This window comes from Rhinopithecus roxellana, chromosome 2 (genome assembly GCF_007565055.1).
Source record: "Rhinopithecus roxellana isolate Shanxi Qingling chromosome 2, ASM756505v1, whole genome shotgun sequence".
NCBI lineage: Eukaryota > Metazoa > Chordata > Mammalia > Primates > Cercopithecidae > Rhinopithecus > Rhinopithecus roxellana.
Window position 1 is genome coordinate 180,943,353 of NC_044550.1, and position 5,504 is coordinate 180,948,856.

General features: G+C 53.5%; 1 pseudogene; it reads left to right on the forward strand.

The window, feature by feature from the left end:
- The first annotated feature begins 3,271 nt into the window (after window positions 1-3,271).
- LOC104675616 lies at window positions 3,272-5,231 on the forward strand (annotated as a pseudogene).
- The last annotated feature ends 273 nt before the right edge of the window (window positions 5,232-5,504 follow it).

Sequence of the window (5,504 nt, forward strand, 5' to 3'; positions counted from 1 at the left end):
TCATAGGTAGGTGAGAGACAATCCATTGCCTTCTTTTGAGTTTCTGATCAGCTTTTTTAAAGGAGAAATAAGATGCATTTATCTCAGTGAGCAGAGGGATGACTTTGAATTGAATGGAAGGCAAGTTTGCCCTAAGCAGTTGCCAGCTTGAATTTTCCCTTTAGCCTAGTGACTTTGGGGCCCAAGATATTTTCCTTGATTGGGCCAGGTCCTCTGCCACTGGGCCTTCCTCAAAGATGTTCTGCAACAGGTGGTGGTGTCCTCATTTGATGGGTGAGAAAACTGCCTTGGAGATGTGAAAATCCAGGGAACAAAGCCAGCGTCAGTGTGAGTCCTCCCACCTAGGCCTGCATCACTGTCACAGTAGCCCTGGCACCCAGTGTGAGGGGCCAGAATCGGTCTCCCTGCTTCTGCCCGAGGACCCTGCAGTCTATTCTCAGCTCAGATACTGGGCCAAATTGAGCTATTGGACCAAATTGAGCTATTGGAAACCAGTATCACAGCCCTCTGGGACTCTGAATAGTGACAACCTTCACACTGGTCTGTGGAGAAGGGGGACTTGAGGTTTGATCTGGGCCTTCCCTTCCTTTCTAACTTTCTCACCTCTTCCACTCCCTCCCCCGTGCCCTCCGCTCTGGCCAGTGTCCCCGGGGCCCCTGCATTGCCTTCCCTCTCTCCGGAATCTCTTCCCTGGGCTAACTCCTCACCTCCAGGATCTTTTGTGACCCTCTCCCTCTCCCATCACCAAACTGCAGATCAATCCCCTTTTGTGCCTCCTCCCTTCCTCTCTTTCTCTCCTGTCATTGCTTCTCCCTCCTGCCCCAGTATTAACCCAGGGTGATCTAGGGGTCTGGAGGTGTAGGCTTGAAGGGATCCTGAAATAGCCACACACAGATTTATTAGACCCTCTGCAATTCCTAAAGGGTTAATAAAGGAACCTCCTATCCCCAAGGTGAGGAATTTCCCCCAGCAAAGGTGACTTAATGAGTAGCAGGTGTGACCAAGAGACACCACTGTATCAGGCAGGCACTGAAGGGGCAGGAAGCACAGAAACACGTCTCTCTCTCTCTCTCTCTCTCTCTCTCTCTCTCTCTCTCTCTCTCTCTCTCTCTCTCTCTCTCTTTCTCTCACATCCACTGATCTGTGTCCTAACTGAAAGCCCACAGCAGGGATGATGACTTGCTCAAGGTTACCAGCACCTTGGAGAACACTGAGCCACAGAGGGAGACAGTCTCCTGACCAGTGTGAGCCAGTGTCTGCTTCCAAGTGGCAGTGGCCTCACTGAATGGGGCTCCTTGTGCCCAAAGGCAGGGTGCCTAACCAAGGAGCCACAGGAGTGCCAGCTCTGCCACTCTAGCCTCCAGTAGGCTCCATTTTGCTTCCTGGTCTTTTTCCTCTTGGGTCCAACTGTCCAGTTTCCTCGCCCACCGTTCAGACCCCATCTTGTCCCGGCCACTAGAGGCTCGGCTGTCAGGGACCCTCACAATTCAGGCCTCTTCTGTGCTTTCCTTGACCCCCCTGGGCTTCTGTTAGCCTCTGAGTGGGCTGGTGAACCATTCCTGTGGAGATCTTTACATTAACCCAGCCCCTCTCAGTCAGCAGTCTCCCCTGCCACTCACCCAGATGCTAATTATTTCTCCATTGAGTCTTTCTCTACCTAACTGAAAATTAACGTCTGATTCCTCTCTCTCTCCCTTGCATAAGCTCCGTGAAAAAAGTCAGATGCCTAAACCCCAGGAAGTTTTCTGCCTGTATTTCCTTTCCCACCTCCTTTTCCCAGGCACTTAGACTCCGTCTTTCCATTCACATATATGTCCAGAGCCTACCATGTTGTAGTCCTTGGGGATATAGCAGTGAACCAAACAATGTCCCCACCCTGTGGGAGCTTGAGTTCCAGTTGGGGGAGACAGATAACAGACAAAATGAATAAATAATGTATATAGTGTGACAGATGGTGATGAGGACTATGGAGTAAAAGAGATTGGGAAAGGAAGACAGGGAACCCCTGGGAGAGGAGGTTCTGCAATTTTAGAGGCAGCTATGCAGCTCTCTGGAGGAAGGGCAGTCCAGGCAGAAAAAACAGCAGGTGCAGGGGGCCTGGGGAGCCCCTATGTTCCAGAAACAGCACAGGGTCAGGGTGGCCAGAGGGAAGCAAGTGAGGGGAGGTGCGGTGGGAGGCAAACTCAGAGGGGTGATGCTTGGACAGCATGGGCCAATTCTCCAGGACCTTGTGGGTCATCTTAAAGCCTTTGGCTTTTACTCTGATGAGACAGGAAGCCAGTCCACGGTTCTGTGCAGAGCACTGATATGATTTCACCTAGTGTTGGGTGGCAAAGGGACTTCAGGGGTCAACAATGGAAGTGGAGACCAGTTAGGGGGAGAGGGATGAAGGGGACTCACACCAGGCAATGAGTAGTCATGGGGGATGAGAAGCAATTGGATTCTTATGTCTTGAAGGTGGGACCCACAGGAGGTGGGTGTGAGAAAGGAGGTGAGGACAGTGGCCTGGATCACTAACTGGAAGGATGGGGTTTGGGGAAGAGCAGGTCTGGGGAGGAGGATGCAGTGTGGGCAGCCTGTACACAGCATTTAGAGCTTTCTCTCCAGCCGTGTACTTGCCCCTGTGCCTTTGCACACGTTGGCCTCTGTGCCTGGAAATCTTTCCCTTCCCTGGAAGAGCTTTAACTGCCTTCTCAAGTGTACCTTCTGTGAATCTGTCCTGTCCGCCCTCATCCCCTCTATCCCTCTCTTTGCTTCATGCACATACTGGGCCTCATGCACGCTACACAGCCTCGACCATATTGTGCCCCAGAAGGTGCCCCAGGAGTCAGGTGCCATCCATCGCTGATGTCTGTGTTTCTCGGAGTGTTCGCACACAGTAGGGCTCAGAGAGAGACTGACAGGGGACCTGGCTGGACTCTAGCACTCTTCTTTACAGGTTCGGCCACCTTGGGCCGCTCACCTTGCCTGCATGAGCCTCCGTTTCTGCATCTGTCAAATCCGTGTGCGCTTTCCCCTTCCCTCGCGAGGGTCCTGTGGGGATGGTCCCACTCCAAGGATCCTGAAAACCCTGGTTAGCACGCCCTGTGCTGGGAGACGACAGGCTTTTCTCGCCTGTCCCCTGCTTTGCGCTGGAGGGAGACGAAAGAGCTGGGCAGACGGAACAAGAGGGAACCTGCCGACGACCCGTCATTTCCAATGCACTTTACATACGTTTTCCTATAATCCCCTGAACTGTCAAGTGCAGCCGGGACTGAGCTGAGGGCTGGCGATGGCGGCTGTGAGTGAAGGAGACCCCGCCCTTGGAACAGGAGGGAGAATCCAGCCGCCCCGCTTGTGTGGCCCGTCCCGCAGCTGCCCGCATCCCGCGCGCCCGGAGCGCAGCGCAGAGGAACCGCCAGGGACCTGCACGCCGCGGACAGCCCCTGGGCCTCAGGGTCCCGACCTCGCAGCCGGGCTCTCCTGTACTCGCCCCGAACCCGGGGCCATGCGTTTCCTGAGCCGCAGCCGCCGCCCGGGCCGCCTGCACCTTGCGGCACAAGTTGGTATCGCCCCCGGCGACCGCGCGGAGGAGGAGCAGGAGGAGGGAAGGGAGGACTCGGCCCCGCAGGGGACCGCTGGCCGCTGCCACCCGCGTGGAGCCCCGCGGAGCCCAGGAGCTGGAGGAGGACAAGCGGCTGGGGCCCTGCCCAGCGCCGAGGGGCGGGCGGAGGCCCCGGGGCGACTCACCGGACAGGGCGGGTCGGCTCCTCGTCGCAGGTCGAAGCCCGGCGGCCGCCTGCTTCCTGGGCGGCTCTTCCCGGCCCGGGCGCTGAGGCCCTGGGAACGCCTCGTGCGGGGCTGCGGGGCGCGCCGGGCACGGAGGGGGAGTCTGCTGGTCCCTGTGGGACCCCCGGTGCCCCGCGCAGGCCTCCCGCAAGCGCCACACACCCGGAGAGTCTGTTCACTTCTGCTTAGTTCCTTCTTGAGAGACACGGAAATATCAGGAAAAGGGGTTTGATCCACGACACATTCCTCCAGTGAATTCTCACCTTTTCCCTCCGGATTCTGTGTCGCGTCATTGCTGGACAGCGTCGTGGTAGAGCGAGCAGGTGCTGGGATTGACTCCTGTGGTGAAGACATGGAAGCCAGTGGTGATGAGTTTGAAGACGAAACACCTGCTTAGAGAATTACAGTTACTGAAAGCAATGTGAACTCTCAGCCTACGACAGAATTTCATGAGCCAGAGAAAATGGGCTCTGCGGAATTTGATTCTGTTTTTAACAGCGTGGAGAGTCTGGATTTATGCCATTAAGAGATCAGAAAAGTCACTGACCGGCTCTGTTGATGAGCAGAACCCTTTGAGAGAAGTGAGAGAAGAGCTCACGCAGTGCTCGGACGGCATTCGGGTAGTTTGACACTCGTCTGCTTGGGCAGATGCTCGTATGCTTCCACAGAATGGATATCGTGATGGTGGAAGGTTAGTTGATGCTATAAGTGAAAATTACCGAATCATGAGTTACTTTAAAGAAGCAGAGTTGAGGGATCTCCTTCTGCCTGTTGGCCGGGGCTCAAGGTATATTCATTCAATGTCTTTGATTCACATGGCTAAGGAACCTTATAATATTTCCATGTCTCAAACCTCAATCCCCAGTGCTGCCTCTGAAGGAGATCAAGACGACTGGGCATTATTTGTGATTGTGGGCATGTAACAACGATCCCTAACCCACAAGTTGAAGAGACTGATGGTCTTTTTGTTTTGTTTTGTTTTGTTTTGTTTGCAAATAAAGTTTTACAGGTGAATTATAGCGTCTACCAAAGGCAGATATCTTGCACTTGCCCTCACAGTTGTCTGTGCTGCTGGTCTGTGCTCTTCCCAGGAATGGAGACCAGTGCCATGGAATCAGAGAGAATAGATTACCTCGGATACCACAAGTGCTTTCCCAAGAATTTACAGAGTTGTTTAAAGTTACGATTCATCCAGATTCAGAGAGAATACCTTCAGCAATGGCCGTCATAAAGCATTCACTGCTGCTGTCCGCTTCTAGGAAGAGTAGAGAACCACTATGTATAGGATTGAATGTTGAAACGTTCAAAAATACACTTTTACAAAAAGAACTCATGAGAGCATAGATGGTAAAAGCTGCAGCTGAGGAAGGCGCACTCTTCACTGATCAGAGGCCACTAGGTCCACCACGCAGAGGAACAGAACATCTTATCAGAAAGAAAACAAAGTGCTCTGTCAGCCTTGAAAGCAAAGTTCACATTGCTTTCAGTAACTGTAATTCTCTAAGCAGGTGTTTCGTCTTCAAACTCATCACCACTGGCTTCCATGTCTTCACCACAGGAGTCAATCCCAGCTCCTGCTCGCTCTACCACCACGCTCTCCCAGCAATGACGCGACACAGAATCCGGAGGGAAAAGGTGAGAATTCACTGGAGGAATGTGTCGTGGATCAAACCCCTTTTCCTGATATTTCTGTGTCTCTCAAGAAGGAACTAAGCAGAGGTGAACAGACCCTCCGG